Raw genomic sequence first — 18664 nt, 5'->3', positions numbered from 1 at the left:
GTATCCGTATCATAAAAATACAACTATAACTAAAAGCAGAACAATTGGAATCTACGTTCGCATTTATTTGTTCATCACCCTACAACATATTGTTCGATCGCATAACTCGGAAGCATTCCCCATAAAATATTCATTATTGCGCGCAAAGTTTCAGCCTTTTGTTGCAAAAAAAAAGGGGTTTCTGGGAAGTATCCGATAACAACTGAAAAATAAAAACGCAACGAATAGCTCGTCTCGAGACAGCCGAGATTTATGATTCGCGATCCTCGGTTCGCCTTGCATCAGGATCGATTCGGAGAGGGGGCGCAGATCAGAAGCCGTCTTCTCCTTTCGCGGGGCAAACACGGACCACGACTTTCCAGCGACGTGGCTACGAAACTTTTCCCCGAATATCGGATTGACGTATCGCCTCGAAAATAGCACGCCGAGTAAACAACCGATACGTATTCGCATCACACGAAACGTCCCTGGGGATGTCCGTCTTCCCGAATGCATCCGCGTGTTCTGCCAGAAACGAAAACAGAAGACGTGGATGCCGTGCTCGACCATCGACAGGAGGTCCTAAAGGATGGAAACGTTTCCGTTTTGGGTATGGAATGGAAATTTTCTATTAAAGGACACGTTCCTGAACCGATGGATTCGTTTGTATTATTTATATGTGTACGTACGTATGTATGAAGTATTTTTTATGTATCGAGGCCTAAATAAAATACTGCAATAAATAACCCCATAAACAATATCAGATGCAAAACTAAAGCAGGTGCCAATGAAACGTTGCTCAACAATAAATTAACAAAATTAGAGAAAGTTTACCAGCACGGTGACATTCCAAATTTCGAACAATGTTTTCTCACGAGTGCGAACGGAAAGTTTCGTCCTCGATAAGTCGATTTCATCCCGGCGCAATGAAAAAAAAAAAATTGCGGAAGTTCTTTGGCCGCGTTAAGCAAGTTGGCGGTGAGCTATCAACTTGTTCCTGAAAAGGGACACCGTGTTTGTCAACAATTGAAAAAGAAGTTCCGAGTAAGGTCTCGCGAACCGTTTAATCGCGAGCCGACGCTCCCGCAACTATGCACGCAAAATATTCGAGTTAGGGAAAACGTGCCTTCGAAACTTCTGCTCGCGAACTTGCATTCAAACTCATAGTTCAGTGTTCTGCCGTGTGTATTCAAAGTAAACTGTTACCGGGTCACTGGCAAGTCTCCGAACTATCGTCGGATTCAATGTCAGTGGCATAAATTTGCCAAGTCGCATAGTTTAGTTAACGTCGCTAAACTGAATTACTCTAAAATTTCCCAGTCTGTTGTACTCGTTAACACATATTTATGGGAAATAGAAAATGCATTATTTTCCTAGTTACGTGCATGTAGTAAATATTTATTTCGAGTCGCATAATTTTATGCTCCCGAAATTAAAAATTAATAATGTGTTATATGATCCAACGAAAAAGCCCTCCAAGTAGTGAAAGTAAAAACATAGACCTCCAAATGAATCAAGTCCTATTTCCAAATCCCAAAGACTTCCCCTCCAGAGTCATCGACGCGATTAACCCTTAAAATTTTCTACCCTTACAATCTTCGCTCTTTCATTGAAACGAGGTACTCCAAGTATGCGCTATTCAAACAGCTGAAAAACACAATTCCGATGACGATAAATCGCGCGTGGTCCTGACGCCTCACAAGGATAACTGCCCGTAAACTCGACGAAAGTGCGTCTATAATGGCGTCGTTAGGAAAATTGCTAGCGAATTTGGCGAAACTGTCCGAGAGAATTTTACGAGTCGTACGAATATGACGAATCGGGAATTTAATGACAGTCAGCTCTATCCTTCCATCCCCCATTTTTTCTCTCCACTCCTGGAAGCAGATTTATTGGCTTCTGGAATGCATCCTGGTCGAGTCGACTGGTCAGATACGCGACGATCTATCGACTAATTCTACGATAACATTCGAATAAAATATTTATTCCCCATAAACAGGGTGGACGAGAGGGAAAAACGGAAATGATCCAGATTAACGATGAGGTAACGATAGTTACAGTCTCTTTTCTATGGATCGTCGTTTTACTACATTTTACCAGCTTTAAAGTAAACATGGACGTCAGTAAAGGAAATTTCCAAATTCTGTACGATTATGTAAGAAGAAATACAAGTATCGAAATAACTATTATCTTCGTGTATCTCTATACATAATTCAAAATTCTAATTTGTATACTTTCAGAGTCGCGCCTTCGTTCAGTGCTCCAGAACAACAAATTTCCCCCCGATTTCACTCGCATTCCACCCAACTTATCTCACGTATGTGCGTACGATATCACCCTCGTAAATATCGCTGCGGCAATCTCGTTTCATCTCCAACATCCGTAATCGCCTAGTCGCCTAACGTGCTCGTTTTCTGTACGAGGCATCAGAAAAATTGCTCGACGGCAGCAGCACAGTATTAAGGAGAGGGCGGGATAGGCTGACCGCATTAGTTCCAGCTCGTACGTACATACAGGAGAGAAAGTGGCAGTAAAGGGCCGACTAATCATAAAGGACGCGGGAACGAAGTGAATTAATCAATGGATTAAACGCGAACTACGTGGAACGCGTGGAGCGGGACAGAGGGGAATGAGGAAAGGAGGAGAAGGGGGTGGTCGAGAGCGTTTTGACGGGGGTGGCGTAACTCTGACATCTCTCGTTTGTCACACAAATAACCGAGCATTTGGCGGGAATATACCTACGGTCTCCGCTCGATGGACAAACTCCACGCAGGATGACGAATCCCTGTGGGACGCTCCACCAACCTTCGTCTCGGCCTCTCCTCGCAACTTGTTTATTCGATGGACGCGAGAAGTATCGTTCGAAAGGGTCGAAATCGTTTGGAATCGAATAGTAAAAATTGCTACCGCGTCGGTTCCAATTCCAGAATAATTTAGAGGATTAAGTTTGATCATTCTCACAAGGCTGTTCCACTTTTTCGAGACTGCAGTGTTTTAAGTAATTGAAAATTAAACATCAAGGAAAGAAGCGAAATGGAATCACACGATATTAAAATTATAGAAGGTATGCTAATCCTTGTTGTTTCAGAATCGACAAATTTCCCACTGAATGAAAGTTTTATTTGAAGAATTTATCCCAATTGTCAAAGGTACTGTCAAACAAACTATACGATAGAAAAAGTAACTCCGAAGTATTTCAAGAGTACAGTTATTTGATTCGATAATTAAACTTCCCCAAAAAAACAAGTTTCCTTCGTCGCCATAATGTTCCAGCCGAAATAAGTCGCAGCATCGAAATCAATACTCTCTGCGGCAGTTTAAAGTGGCCAAATCAATTTCACCGGATGACAAGGGAGAAGTTGCGTGTGATTAGTCCCGGAGGAATATCTCTCTTGCGGTTGATTCAGGGTTTGGTAGGACGAATGACGATACCTCACCTTCCCGTCTTCCAGCACGGGAAAGAGGGAAGGTGGCGGGGTCGTGGCAGGAATAGAGAGACGGAGAAGACCCGAGAATTCAATATGAAGCAACACCGCAACGTATCAAACATCCGTCGGTCCTCATCTTCCTCGTCTCTTATACCGAAGATCGTCTAGATACGCTCATGTAGGAGACATCCGCAGCCGTACACACCGGCGATGAGTGGAGACGTCGGTGGCATGGTCTTTGATAGCAAAGTTTTCCATCCGGCAAACATCGTTCCGCGGAAATGGATCGAGCTGCTAGCGCGCTGAGAACTGAACGCGACAGGAAGTTGGCTTTAATCGAAGAAAAAGGGAATGGCGGGCAATCCTTGGCTGAGAAAGGGTAGTTTCTGATAGTGGAAGGTCAGAAGCTCGGCCCTTCAAGACAACAGTGATTTAAATAATAATTTAAGTTTCTTCTCTCTATGAGGGCCAACAGAAGAAACTTCCATTGTCAATGTTGACCTCATCAGGATCTTTGACATCGCGGAGTACGAGGAACGCAGCAACATGGACCTCCGTGAAGACAACGGCTGCCTAATAGCAGTAATGGCTAATAACCTTCGAATCTATCCACGCTAATGACCGATGCCCTCTCGAGTCGGAAACCACTTGTACCTAATACGCTTAATACCCGGGCCAACTTGGCACTCAAGCCAAGTTCTGAGCTCCGACTCGCAGAGGTGAGTCTGGCTCGAGTGCCAAGGAAGACACGCGTCACATTACCTATCGAACCGCTACAGACAGTCCCACGGACCTGGGACCAGCCAACGAAACGACATCGAGACGAAAGGAGGAAGAACCATGGCGCAGAACGTGAGAAACGCAGGAACGGAAGGTCAGAGTGAGACAAAGAAGACGATAACGACGCCATCTGGCTCGCGTCGCAAAACTTTCCAAGAGTTTTAATACCCCACTGACGACAGCGTCAGAGCTTTCATCCAACGGGTTCGATGAAATAAAGACTGCCTCGCTTATTCCGACAATTCCTTTGTCCTCTGGGCCTGCATTCGCACGGAAGAGGATTAAAAGTCGATCGTCGGGGGACGTTCGTACTCGAGAGGTTCGATCGACCGGAAGTGGATGGATTTCAACATAAATATATGTGGTTCTTTCGATATTAATTATGCAAGATTCGAAGTAAAATGGAAATCAAAAGAAAATAAAGTAATCGAGATGTTTTTCATTGCAACGTCCAACGTGTAACCTGCAGGTTACCTACCTGAAAACTATCTATCCCGTCAAAGTGAACATTTTTTAACTCTCGCCTACACTTTCGAGGTATATCTGAGACAGATTGCCGCTCAAACTTCCCTGTTAAGTGCAACATTAAGAACGATCTATATTACACGCCCAAAAGCTACTCTCCCGAACAAAGTTCGAACGTTCTTCATAAAATAAGAATATACGAGCTGTTCGTTGCACCAAAAAGTTGAGAAACGAGATGAAATAATGTATATTGTTTTTGAAAATTCATTCATGGCATATTGTTATTTTGATACACGTCTACAAGTCCCCGTAACGTTCGTACAAATGAATAGATTACACGGAAACCACGTGATGGAAGCATAAAAATAATTGTGGCCAATTTCACGATGCAAAGACCCCTCCACCTTGCCACCGAGGAACAAGCGTGGCGAGGAGGGACGATCGAGAGGAGATTTTTAAGGACCGTGGCAAAAGGGCCGTCGAAATGTGACAGTGCCTTGAAAATGCCGAGTTGGAAGGAAATTATTGAGCTAATTGGTGATAAGTTGCCGGCGAAACACTCGAATCGAAGGTGATGGGCGCCCCCTAAAGCCCAGTCAGTGCTGGCGCGAGGAAAGACGAAGGTGGGGAGATGCACGGCGCAACAATCACCCAGAAGGAGAGTTTTTCCTCTTTTCCACGACGTGGCGAGACCCTCTCCCGGCTCGTCCGCCTCTCCAGACAGAAATATGCGAAGCCGCGCGCGCCGACGGTCGAAAAGCTCGGACGCTTAATTGGACAAAGCCCCAACCTTACTTGGTGAGGGCCGAGCACTCAGCCTCGGTCGCAATATGCCAAAAAAAGGAAAAAAAAATATATGAATCACTTCTCGCAGGAGCTCGGGGTGCGTACGAGTGGATGACAGTGTGCGAGCAACGGACGTCGGCGGGGGTGGAAAAAGAATTAACAGTCCGGTCAAAGAGCAAAATTCTAGATGAGGGCGAAGCTGGAGCTTAGCTCGAGGACGTCTGCGGGGCTTCGGCTCGACTTCCTCTTGTTATCGAGGCGGCGACTACTGGATCGAAAGTGCAATTACACGATCAACTAATCGCAAATTGTTTGAGTTGTGGCCGGTGAATCGATAGACGATATTCCTGGCTCGATTTTGTCGTTCAGAACGATTTTCTCGAGTGGGCTCGGTCGAATTTAGCGGATTGAATTTTGATAGTCGGTGTGATTCGAGGATCGGGTAGTTAATGAGGAGAATGGGAAGATGGGAAGAATTAATTGTAGGGTGTCCTGGTGGATGTGGTTGAAAATTGGAACTGTTCGGTATTTTAATTTTGCTTGATATATAAGCAAATTAAAACAGTATCAAAAAATCGAAAATAACTCGAAAATAACTCAAAAAATATGTACGAAAGAATTCATTCGGAGACCCACGTATAAAAGGTGAGTATTAACTACGAATAAGAAGAAAACATTAGCAGTTGTCAGAAGTCTAAATAGGGCCAGGCAAAATGCAAACAGTGAGCGCGAGAAGTTAGCAGGTAGTACATACTTCCTCATCTTCCTCCTCCCCGACGTCTCGAGTCCGCTCGAAAGTTGGCGCGCCATTAAGATACTCTATTTACTCTGTCGGCAGCCGCGTCGTTGATATTAATGTTTTTCTTGCGACGTATTTCGTGTGCCGGTAATTACCAGGGCAAATAGTTGACGCGAAAGAGAGACGGGAAGCAATAAAGAAGCATCGAGGGTACGAGCAAAGAATCAACGTTGTAGTGAATTAATTGGGGGAAACCGTTAACTGAACCCGAGGAATAGTACTCGATGTAATGTAAAAGCAACATAATACACGGAATACGCGTTGAGGAAAGACACCACTTTGAGAGACAAAAATCAGGGTGACTTTTGGGGATTTCCATTAAACGTTTTCTCATTGCGCATTTCAAGTATATTATTAAATACACTGAGTAGGTTTTTTCGGACTTACTTAACCGAAGAGACCAACGAAATTTTTCCCAGCGTGAAAATTAATTTTCAACCACCGCTCTGCCCCCTTCGCGTTATTATCCCCAATCCGTCGTTACGTTATTTCGAAAACGGCCTGGCAGTAGCGAGAGCAAATCTCCCGGCCAACCGGCGCGTCTCGCAATGCTCGCTCATTTGTCTCGTAGCGGCTAATGAAATTATAGCCACCGGCCTGGCACGGTCATCTCTTGAGTCCTGTCTTCTTTCACCCAAACTTTCGATCTCTCTCGCTCTATCCACGTCCTAGAACCCTCTCGCTCTCTCCTTTCAGCTTAGAACAGAGCCAGAGAGAAAGAGGATGAGACGAGAGGGCTGGAACAGCGGGAGAAGAAGAGATCCTTCCGGGGCCTTCCCGGAGGAATAGGAAGGAAAATTGCGGAGAAACTTATTTCGCGGATATCTCTTTGAGCACTTCTCGCAGATGACGGGTGCCAACGGCTGATATTGCGACAGTCGGCCACCGACACCTCGTTCAAACGGGAGGACGGCGTTATGGAGCCATGCCAGAAAAGGGACGAAACGGAGAGAAAAGTCGGCGCTCGCTGGACGCTGTAAATGAAACCCGGCGAGAACACGACTAAGTGGCTTCTGCGATAAGAGATTGTGTACTCCGCGTGTGGAATCCCACGCTGGGACTGTATCGGGTTGGTAATTAATTAAGAAGCGTTCGACGCGAGCAACTGCATTCTCCGATTCAACTTTTTCCATCGAGTAAGGATGATATTTCTCTCGAATTATTTTCCAAATATATTACTTAAAACTTTGTTAAAAGAACAACACATGACCCGATATAGCGTTCGATCCCAAAACTGGCAAGATGCTCCAAAGTGTCCTGCACCTCCCTTCGAAGACCAAGGTTCAGGTAAAAAAAGAATTTATACCAACATCCCCGTCGATTTATCAAGATATGTTAATTCGAGCAGTATATATAACAGCCCCTTCCGGTGATACCAGCAGCGGTACTTACACGGAAGGTTAACCTGCCGTTCGTAGGCCAGGCATATCCCCGAATCCAGTTATCAGCTAATGAAAAGAAGAGCGGCTGCTCAATCTGCTCCGTTCACAGTGGCTCGTAACTGCCTTTAAGATCAGGGGTGGAAAAGACGAGGCTCGCCCCGGGAAAGGGCTTATCTCGTTCAGGATTTTTTAAGATTAGCCTCCTGTGTCGTATTAAGCAAGGACCGTTTAAGCTCGCCTTGTACGGATTGGGGAGGCCCTTCGACTCATCCAGGGTGGTTCTTACGTCCGACACCCTCGCGAGGAAGCGCGATGGTGCACGTAAATAGCTACTTGTCGGATCGTTTTGGAAACCTGCATGCAGCACCGATGGCGTGCTGGAATTAAGTCTACCGTGGAGTAACGTTATAGCGAAAAATTGGAGATAAAATCGATACGAGCCTCCGGTAAACGGTCCCTAAAGATTCGAGAACGGTGAGGGGTGGTCTCGCGCCCTTTACGAGCGACTCTGCTGACGTCAGAGGTGCGCGAATACCAACGTTACAACGTTGAATATTACGATAAAATACATAATAATACTCTATCGTTTAAATTTTATCAATCCATTTCGCTGATTCGTTTTGCACCCTGGGTCTCCATAGTGGCGCAAACCCCTCAAAGGAAACTTAGGCGCGCGAGGAACGAGCCACGCGAACTGAATTCGATAAAAGCAACAGTCCTCGTCCCTGGCTCGCGGGGAATACAGTCTTGAGACGTTCAACAACTTTCCAGCTCGTCCGCTCTTTTTCGCGTAACATTAATATTATTATTCCAACGATTGAGGCCGACGAGCCGACTCGTTTATTTTTCTTTTGCTTCCCAACGCGAACGACGAGAAGGGGTTTCCAGGGGTCCCCCTACTGGCCGCCCCTCCGCCACTTTCATCCGTTCGTGGCAAACGGTTTTTCCCGCAATTTCCTCGGGACTGCTTGTTACGCAAGTTTTCCACCCCAATTGACTGCCCCCTCCTCGGCCAGATTATTTTTATAATTTTTCTTGGCGCCCGCCCTCTCGTCGTGGGAGCAACCCTTTGGCCGCCTTGAAGCGAGACGGCTCACCCCTCGTACGGGCCTGCACCTGCTCGCCGTTAATTTTTATTAGGCGAGCGAATGACGCGGGAGCACCTCCAGCTCGATTAACAAAGCTGTCTGTAAGGTCTCCTTGCCTCGTATAAGGCGTTTTAATTACATCGCCCCGACGAGAAAACTTTTTTCATTTTCAGCGAGAAGTCGCTTTTTAAAAATTCAGATGAATTAATCTATTTATGAAAAACATTCCTCCACGTATTGAGAGCAGAATCTCCGCGTGGGATATTGTCCACCTTGCGAGCGACGCCAAGTAATTTCACCCGGACATGAAAACGTACAGGAAACACCTGCCCTGACGAGTGAATCATAAAGTTTTACTCGAGAATATAAAAGAACACCTGCATCTCCGTGGGTGCGCGATTTCGTCACTTAGAGGACATGGAATTCGAAAAATTAGTACATTGTCCTTTAGCGACAGTTTATAGATTGATGTCTTCAAAATAATGGGCGAGCTGTCCTGTATAAAAATTCGCGTTATTAAATGAATTATAGCCCGTTATGCTCAGCGTTCTGAAATCACGTCACTGTTTTATTTTGTACGAAATATTTAAAGTATGAACAGTAAAGAGTAAATCATTGTTCCTTGTTAGTAATTGAGTGAAAATATGTTAAAAATAATTCTCTTTTATATCGATTTTATGCCATGAAGTTGCTGGCCTCTTTCGTAACCTCTACAATTACCCGACGAAATAAATAACAACTCTCTAATACCAACGTTAACCACGCAATTATCTCCATACAGCAGCATTTAAGCGGCACTCTGTCTGTTGCAGCGATTAATCACGGAAAGAGGAAATAATTCCGATCGACTCGATACGGGGGGTTGGATTTGCCGATTACGTTTTTACTTGTTCTCTTTGGTCGAAATACCCTGGAAGCGATCTCGTCATGCGAATGAGGGCAAGCAAGCATGGAGAACAATAAAGTAATCAGAGGAGCTTTTCAAATCGAGCACGAGGAGAGGCTGGCATTCATGAAAAACTCAACGAAGGTTTAAAATGTGGGCAACCACTCCACGATGGGGTAGGGGTGAGAGAGCGGCGCCGAGAGTTCCTACATTTTACGAACCATTGTACACGCTCCTTCCGCATCGAAAGAATTTTAATATTTGCCAATTTAGCCCCGGCGTCCGGGAGGTAAAGAGCCAGGGCTACCCTCGGCGCGATAACCACATCAAGGCGCCTCCGTCGGTTCAACTTTTGCCTTTGCATCGGTCAGTTTGCACGCTGCCCCGAAGAAAGAACGGAAACGAACTCCCACGAAATAATCTGGCTCGAAATCAACCGCGCGCCGGGAAATAATAAAAGGAACCACCGCTGGACGGGAAACGATCGCCTTTCTCGTTGAATTAAACGCGAAGACTCACGCCCAAACGTTCCCGACAACTATTCCTGCGATTTCCGCGAAATGCTGCAACGCGTCTGTAAACAAATCGATCTGCTGAACATACGTGGGTGGAAAGATATACGCTTCTACAATTGTGTGCGATTGTTGGTTGCGATTAGATTAATAATTAATCATTATTAATCGTGTCTTTTGAAATGAATTATTAATATTAGAATTATTAATTGGCTTCATACATAATGGACTTTAGAAAGTAATATTCTTTATAAAATCTCCTGGAGATCCATTGAAAATCTAAACAAACTAACAACAACCGAATAGCATCGAATTACAACAGCATCAATCGTCCGCCATCGAGTCATCAAAGCGTTCGGCGGTGGTGAGCGAATGGGAACAGTCCCGATCGCAGAAAGGAGCTAAAGCGGGGTCCACCGCTGCGGAAGGAGCTGGCAGAGTGGATGCGAGCGCTGTCGCGGTGAACTTTGATATTTCGTAATTCCATTGCTTGCAATTAGGGCCGGTAATTACCATAACCATTAGCGGGCCAGCGGGACGTAGCTCCGAGAAACTACCCGGAACACTCGGGATACCCAGGCTGTGTCCTGAACATAAATACTGGTGGTCAGCCCGCCGTAGGAATGGCCACCATCCACTGCCACCGGCGCGGGGTGAACTCCGCCAACGTAGCCGGACACACAATCAGGAACTTGTCCGAGGAATGCAACCGCAGCCAGTTTCTTAGGACGGTCGAATTAAACTCGTTCCACGCGCCAACGTCGGGAACCAACGTTCTGTGGAGCGGCGAAAGGGACGAAAGACGTCCGAGGTTGGAGCTGGAAGCGATGGAACGCAGCCAAACCCGGCGTTAGGGGGATGGTTATTTCCCTGGGAGGGCGTGTAACGATTGGACACGCGTTCGAATGTGTTCCTGAGACAATCTCTGGACGTTGCAAGGAGGTTTGTTGAAGAACGACGCTAGGGGACGCGTGAGGGCTTGAAAGTTGGTGCTTTCATGACTTAAGGATTTTGTTGAGAAGACGTTGATAGGGGTAGTTATAGATGATACTATGAGAGATCTTGGAGTATAGTACTCCAACGTTCCCCAACTAACCTACTCATGCTCAAATTCTTCGACACCTACACATCCAGCAATCGCAGTATTAAAATCTCAACCCAACCACTCCACGTAACCTAGTTCGACAGCAAACGCAATGAAATCCTGCTCCATCCCCGGAATATATTCGATTAAAAATTGAAAGCGTTCAAGTTAAACTGGGTCAATTAGCGCAAGCACGGGGGAAACGTACGAGTCGCGGTGGTCCGAACGCAGGACGTTTCCGATTAACAAGCTCACCTGTCGCATCTGCGGGCACTCGTCCCGCGGAAAGTGACCGATTAATAAATCCCGAGCCGAGGGAACGCACGCGAGAGAGCGACGCGGCTCGTACTGTGCACGGAACCGGGCAAATTCAATTAATCCAGCGTATCGACTCCGAGCTGGACCGGTATACCGTGTAGGCGCCTGAAATATCCAATTTTCTGAATGGAAAAGCACATTAGCGGAATGTTTAATTGCTACCCCGGGATCAGGAGTGGTCAGGCAGCGGCCAGCATCGTAACTGCATTTCCTCCTGCTGCAGTCCGCCAACTTCCAACCCTCCAGCTTCAGCTTCTACTTTCCGCTGCCACCGTTTCTCTTTCTCCACCTTCGAGCAAATTTAGCCGTATCCTTTTTCTGCGGGAACGTTCGCCTGTTTGTTTCTCGGTCTCTCCCCAGCGGTATCAATTAATCTCCCCTCTCTCCAACCCTCTTGACGGGGTGCGTTCACCCCGCGACGGCATTTCCGGCCGAAAGTTCGCGGAGACCACGGGCTCAGGCACTCACCCTCCTTCTACGTTTTCATTTCGAGGACAGACGAGAACAGTCGACGTAGATGGGTTGTATGGAAAATTGTAGGTAACATTGGAAGTGGCATTGTACCTGGTATAGGTCCTATGATCACTATTACTTCTCAAGTGGTCAGGGTAATTTTCTCCAATATCAACACAAATGGAATTCAAATGCATGACAAAAATGAAGCCTTATATGTTCCTATAAATTTCGAAAGAGTTCATTTCCCCAGATGAACTATGTAGATATGGAGGAACCAGATAACTCCATAGTATGATATTCGTCTGCCACGGAATAATTTTTTTAAAATCTGAAGGTTTCGAATGACATATTTTCCACAATCTTTGGATTAATAATAAAAACACGAGGCTGGTTAACCATTCAACCGACACTCCCGACTTTAGCAGCAGTCCATTTCCTCGATCCCATTCCGGCGTGTTCGTAAGTCCCGCGGGATGTGAGATGTCCCGAAGTCGATAGTGATTAAAACTTTGACTTAACCTACCCAGCCAGAACTCTGTTGGCTATTCGGGGATCGATTTGGTATTCCGGATATGTGACATCTCGCGAGTTCGACGCAACGAGACGATCCCTTGCGCGAAGAATGAGAATCGACGCGAACGCGACAGTAATAATCAATGCCTTCTACAAGAATATTCCGTTTTCGCGTAAACCAACGCCATGGTCTGTGTAATATACTCTACTTTCGACTGAATATTTTTCCAGAATCTTGATTCATGTATTAATTACTCTTGACTTTTGATAAAGTGGATATTGTTTCCAAATAAATGAAATAATTGGGAGGATTGGCATGGTTTAATTTTATTGACAGGAACGACAAACAACGAAACTGAATCCTGCAGGATGATAGAAATCGGATGTTTACGTTATGCACGAAGATGGCGTGGAGCATGGGGGTCTCGTGATGCGGGCCTAAACGCCGACTAAGCACCATGAAATCCTCATCGATCGAGAGCAACAACGACGTCGACGTAGACATCGTCGTCGTAGACGAAGAGAGAGGCGCCAGGGAGGTCGACACACCAATTTATAACGCACTAAAACCGACGATGCGTGTGATCCACATGCGTCACGCATGCCGCAACACGCATCCCTGGCAAATATAGTTCGCCAACCAAAGGATTACGTTAACCGAAGAAATTTCAATGAAAAATCCAACCGTCCAAAACAATTGAACGAAAGATTTCTATATTTTAGAGTAGCATGGTATGATACAAGTATAATATAACTGACCAATCTCAAACAACAAAGCACTCCACTTCCATCTCAACGAAATATTTTCCTGTATCATAAAGAAGGGAGGCCACATAATTCCATCAAATGCTTTACCACTGATCCATGGTCCTGGCTCGAATCTACGCGAAGGGTAGGTCTCCTGGAGCTGGAAGAGCGATCCAACGTTTCGCATGGATATTTTTCATCGCGTTCCTGCCGCGAAGTCCAACCGAGAAATGTTTATCGTGCATTACCCAAGCGACGTGGAGGAAGGGGGGTGGTTGAAACGGTGAGGATACATTTGTTAGGATAAATTCCAGCTGTCTGCAGGGCGGAGAGAGGCGGGCAGAAGTTTTGAAGCATAACGAATTACTCGGATATTTAATGCGTATACGTGATTTCGGATCACGTTAGTGTGGTGGAATAGTTGTGAACGAGGGTGTCCGGTTAGCCGGTATCAATTACCTAACTGCGTGCCAGAAAAGAGACTAAAAATGGTGGAACACGACACGATCATCGTTTCGCGTATCCCCATTTGTCTGACCAACCCGAAACTTTTTAATTAATAACATTATCGAGCCAGTCGACGCTCGCGAAAATCGTCCACGAAGTAAATCCTCGCGCGGGAGAGAACCGTTTTCACGCCTACGAGTGTGCATTCACGTTTTAATTCGTCGCGCTCGCGAATTGCCGATCTTTTTACCCGGTCGCGTTTCACAGTCAGAGCGTTTTCCAAACCGCGACGCGGCATTGATTGGCCGCGTCAATCGGCTAATTGAACGAATTGTTCCGATACGTTGCGGTGTCGCGGCCTGTTGATAAAACTGAATTGCTTCGGATGGAAACACCGGAGGCGCGAACGATGTAGAAAATGGGGCGACGTAGGGAACGTTTATTTTGATATTAGCGAAGGGGGAGGTTTGTCGAGGATTATGGGTTGCGTAAGAAATTGGAAACGAAAGGGTGAAGTTTATTAAAAATGGTAAAATGGTTAATTTATACTTAATAGGAATACTTGAACTAAAGGCTAGATATTTATTTTTTACATTTTGTTGTTAATCTTCGCCACATTAAATTAAAACTTAAATTATCCGAAAATACCAAGTACGTGGAAACGATTGACGCAGCAATCGGTTCTCTGTAATCGATTTGGGTGTCCAGGAGGAATCGACGGGTGCAAGTGCCGATATGGCCAGTGGCCGCGTATTGAAATTCTCTTCCTGGCAAGGTCTCCCGTTTCACCTGGAAGGTGCGGCGAACGAAGCGGGAGCAAGGCAAACTTTTGCGCCAGATCCGCGGTCAGGATCAGGGACGGCTGGGTTGCGGATGGCAGATCTGCAAGCCGGAATGGGATCTGTCCGCTCCAGACGTTACTACCCCGCCTATTCCATCCGAAAGCAGTACAAGTCGCCTCTACGTACCACCCAGGATGAGGAAATGGAACGTCGGCGACGGCAACGTCGAGAAACCTCGTCGCGGCCAGCTGAACAAAGCCTACTTCCAACTTATTCGTGACCCGAGCGAATTTTACTCGGAACTCCACCGTCAATTCAGCTTCTATTTTCGAGCACGATGCCTGTTCACCAGTTTATGGCGTTTCTGACCGCGTAATCGAACGTTTCTGACTTTGTAAGCTTTCGATAGGAGACGTTAGTTGGTTTGCTCGTAATGCAGTAGGGACCAATGCGATAGGTATATTATACCAATATCTTTAACCTGAAACTATAACATCAAAATTCTACGAAATTTCCTCTATAAAGTTCACACAAATGGGCCCCCTTTTATAAAGAACGCAAAAATTTAATGGATCACTATCATAATTTCTTCGAATGCACGATACTCCACGAATACTGCTGAATTTCGTCCAACTCATTCGTTTGTTTTATTCTTCGTTAACGCTCCTCTAGCGCAGCCCCCGCTTATTCCGCCAGCGTTGTTCCTAATAAGGAGACCAGAGCTAACAACGCAAACTTTGCTCGAAATTTTAAATAATTATTTGAAGAGATATCTTCTTTTCCACAGGTGAGTCAAAGTTCGAAAACTTCCCAGAAGCTTCACTTCTGCAACTTCTCTCGTTAACTTTCTCCAACTACCCTCGATCGAAAAAAAATCGAACAACGCGATGGCTATCGAGCAGAACGACGATACGTGTCCGAAACTACGTCGACGATGTTTGAAAAAAAAAAAAGAAAGTAGCTCGCGTCCCGACATCTCCGACATAGCTCGTAAAAATCTTTGGTCGAAGTTCATAAACAAACTGTCGCGGCGTTTATTATCCACGGGACCGTGGGTGTCGTTGGCAACATGCTCCAGCTCTGTTGGAACCCTGAAAAGGGAGGGGGAAGTCATTTTAATGCAGTCGTCCTCCCGTGATCCGTAAAGCAATGGTTTTATAGCTCGTTCTTCCCCCTTTTTCGTCTTTCCGCGTGCACGAGTCGCAATTTCTCGCGCTGTCTTCCTTCGACTCCGACGCCTTGCGTATCCCGGACACGTAGGGGCACGATATTAGCCTTTCATGCTGAAGGGGACCCCCCACACTCGATCTACATATCGGTTCTTTGTGTAAAAAGGACTGCCAAACAGAATTTAAGGTTATTTCGCAAGAATAAGAATGCGCGGACGCGAGACGCGGAAACCGCACGTCCTCGAAAATGCGGAACAATTCGCTCGATTCTCGCGGTCCTGGATTCGCTGGTTCGGGGATGAAAGTGAACGCGGCTGGGAACGAGAGATTTTCCCTTGTGAAAAATGGAGACGTGCCTACGTTTGCGTGTGCAGCATTACTTGCATTGGGCAGACTGTGGATAGAGTGAAAATTGTTTCTCATTTATGTTTCTTTTAGGTATTAATAGGACCAATCGTTTTCAATTTGGAATAGCTTTCTTGCTTGCTATGGTTGCTCTTGTATAACTATAAAAATTAAGCACCTGGTTTTAACCCTGAATTTTAAGGAATAACAAATTGTGTTTTTGAGACACCCAGTAGAAAATTCACGCTTATACTACATACATGTATAAATGGATTTAGAATTCATGGCCATGAGAATTTTTTAATTAATTTTGAGATGTGTCAATACCCCTGTATATTTTGTGACAGGACTGCCTCGCTAGTTTTCATCGATGTCTGACCAAGTACTGTCTAACACTACATGCGCCAGAGACTGCAATGGTTCGAATACCGACTAAAAAGAAATATTACTCGTTATTTGTTCTTTGCCTAAATTTCTATGTTTACTATGTACTGTTTCATGAATCGTTAGTCGATATAAACAATTTATTACATAAAGGTATACACATTTCTGTGCTTACAGCTGAGAGAGACACTTACACTTGTATCAAATTAATCAATTCTAGTATTCTCGGGGAGTTTACCACAATTTCACAAAAAAGAGGAGACAAACGCCACTCCATTTTCGTAAAGTGATTCCTACAGAAGTATCCCCCAGCCATTCCAACGCAATTCACAGCTCGCGCTGTCAAGAATTTTACGATCGACAACCGCATTCGACGCTTGCTTTCGTCCTGGAAAATCGACGAGTTTCCGCCCGTCCTTTTCCCCTACTTTGCCTGCTTTTGGTAGGTATCATTCACCTATCATCCGTCTCCGGGGAGTGCATTTCATTTTCGCGAGTGCGTGCCTGGCCAATGCTTGCCGCGGAAAATTTATGAACAGCCCCTGTGACGCAGAGGCGACCGCGCTCGTGAGACTTCACGGCGAAAAAATAGGCGGCAGCGATTTTACATGTGACTTTACGACCCGACGTGCCCGCAGACGAGTAAATACATTTTTCCTCGAACGACACGCGTTTCGAATGGGGTGGGGGCTCGCGCGAGTTTGATGCGAGATTTTACTGCAATCCTCCGTGGCGAACTATTCTGAAAATCAACGTGATTTACATACGTGTCTCGGGTAGAGGAACGTTGGGGATGATTTTGGATTTATGGAACGTGCATCTCTATGTTTAAAAGTAAAGATTTACTGCACCCCTTGGATATTTTGAGAGATGTAATCAGAGGTAGAGAGGATGAGTGAGAAGATTTATTGGAATATTATTGTATATGATGAATAGAAACAGTATCGGGTGAATCATCCTATTATTGTCAGTTTAAAAAACAATTTTGTATAAACAAAAATTGATTGGAATTATAATTGTTTTTTTTTTTTTTAATTTCACGTTATCATACAATAAATCAGATATTTAATGAATAACGAAATCTCGATCTGGGATTCCAAGTCAAATCATTTTGATAAATGCAATAATATAAATAGAAATGGAAACGATAGTGACGCAGTGAAATCTAGCGTACGAGGTTAAATGTAACGGCGAGGAAAGAGAGACAGAGAGAGAGAGAGAGAGAGAGAGAGGAATTATCAGTGGGATTGGTAACTTTAGATTTCCCTGACCATCCGAGTGGTACACCAGATACATATCTAAAGACTTTGCAACGTTCTAGAGGGATTCCCGTAGGAATCTTTCAGTTGCAAATGTTCCAGCAAACTGCACGTCTGGCCGTTATGTAATATTACCGACAAAATTGTAAAATAGTGCAGTCATAAATATTTTAACCTATTTAATAGCAATATTTGAAGTTCGCGATAGTACTTGAACGACGATAGTGGAAATATAATTAATAGTAAATTTGCGAGACATGGCAGAGCAAAAGTCAACAAAAATAATGCACGAAATGGGCAGATTGATAAAAACGTGGTCGAGCGTTCTTAAAAGTTGCAGAGCGCTATTAGGTAACAGGTTTCCTATTTCGACGGTATTGGGTTGGGTTAGCATTCCGACCGCGTCCCCGTTAATCGTCTTAGCATCTCGGTTTCCTGCAGGATCTTCAGCAGGATATGACAACCTGGACGGAGGGTAAAAGTGTCACAACGACGCGTCACGTCGACGACCACAAAGGAACAGCTCGTAGTCATATTTGCGGATAATATTGACCAGAGCTGTCAGACCCTCGCCCTCTAACGAATTTCATATTTCCACGCCAGGGGTGTCCTCGCCCCTGTAACAACTGCGAGTGTCGGGATCACCATAAGATTCTCGTACATTATTTTCCTTCCGACTTGCTCGCGTATTTACACACGTAATCCTCGCATTTATCTGTATTGATGCCATGGCGGGTGAAACAATATTTTCCTTCGCGCGAAGTAGGTTAGGACACCAATATCTGTAACTTCCTCGTTGAAAATAATACTGTTTTTCTTTCTAGGAACGTCACTGAGAACGTTACGATGAATTACGAGATATGAGAAGAATCTATATCAGTGCAAGGATTTGGTTAATTATTTTTGTTGTATGTTTCATTCTGACATATCAAGCCTTTGATACTATACATATTCAAGTGAATTCGACTTTTGTGTTCTTTATAATCATTGTTCCACGAATTACTTTTGTTCAAACTAAATTTTAAACTCGAACATGGCAACCATTTTTACTCGAA

The 18664-nt window shown here is 45.0% G+C and overlaps 1 protein-coding gene across 4 annotated transcripts in view; it reads right to left on the bottom strand.

Moving 5' to 3' along the window:
• The window catches only part of LOC128873113 (mucin-2), a 289775-nt gene that overhangs the window by 204830 nt on the left and 66281 nt on the right, over positions 1-18664 (bottom strand). The window lies entirely within an intron of this gene.

This window comes from Hylaeus volcanicus, chromosome 3, assembly GCF_026283585.1.
Source record: "Hylaeus volcanicus isolate JK05 chromosome 3, UHH_iyHylVolc1.0_haploid, whole genome shotgun sequence".
NCBI classification, from domain to species: Eukaryota; Metazoa; Arthropoda; class Insecta; order Hymenoptera; family Colletidae; genus Hylaeus; species Hylaeus volcanicus.
The sequence above is the reverse complement of the archived record's forward strand: the minus strand, read 5'-3'. Positions and strand labels throughout refer to the sequence as shown.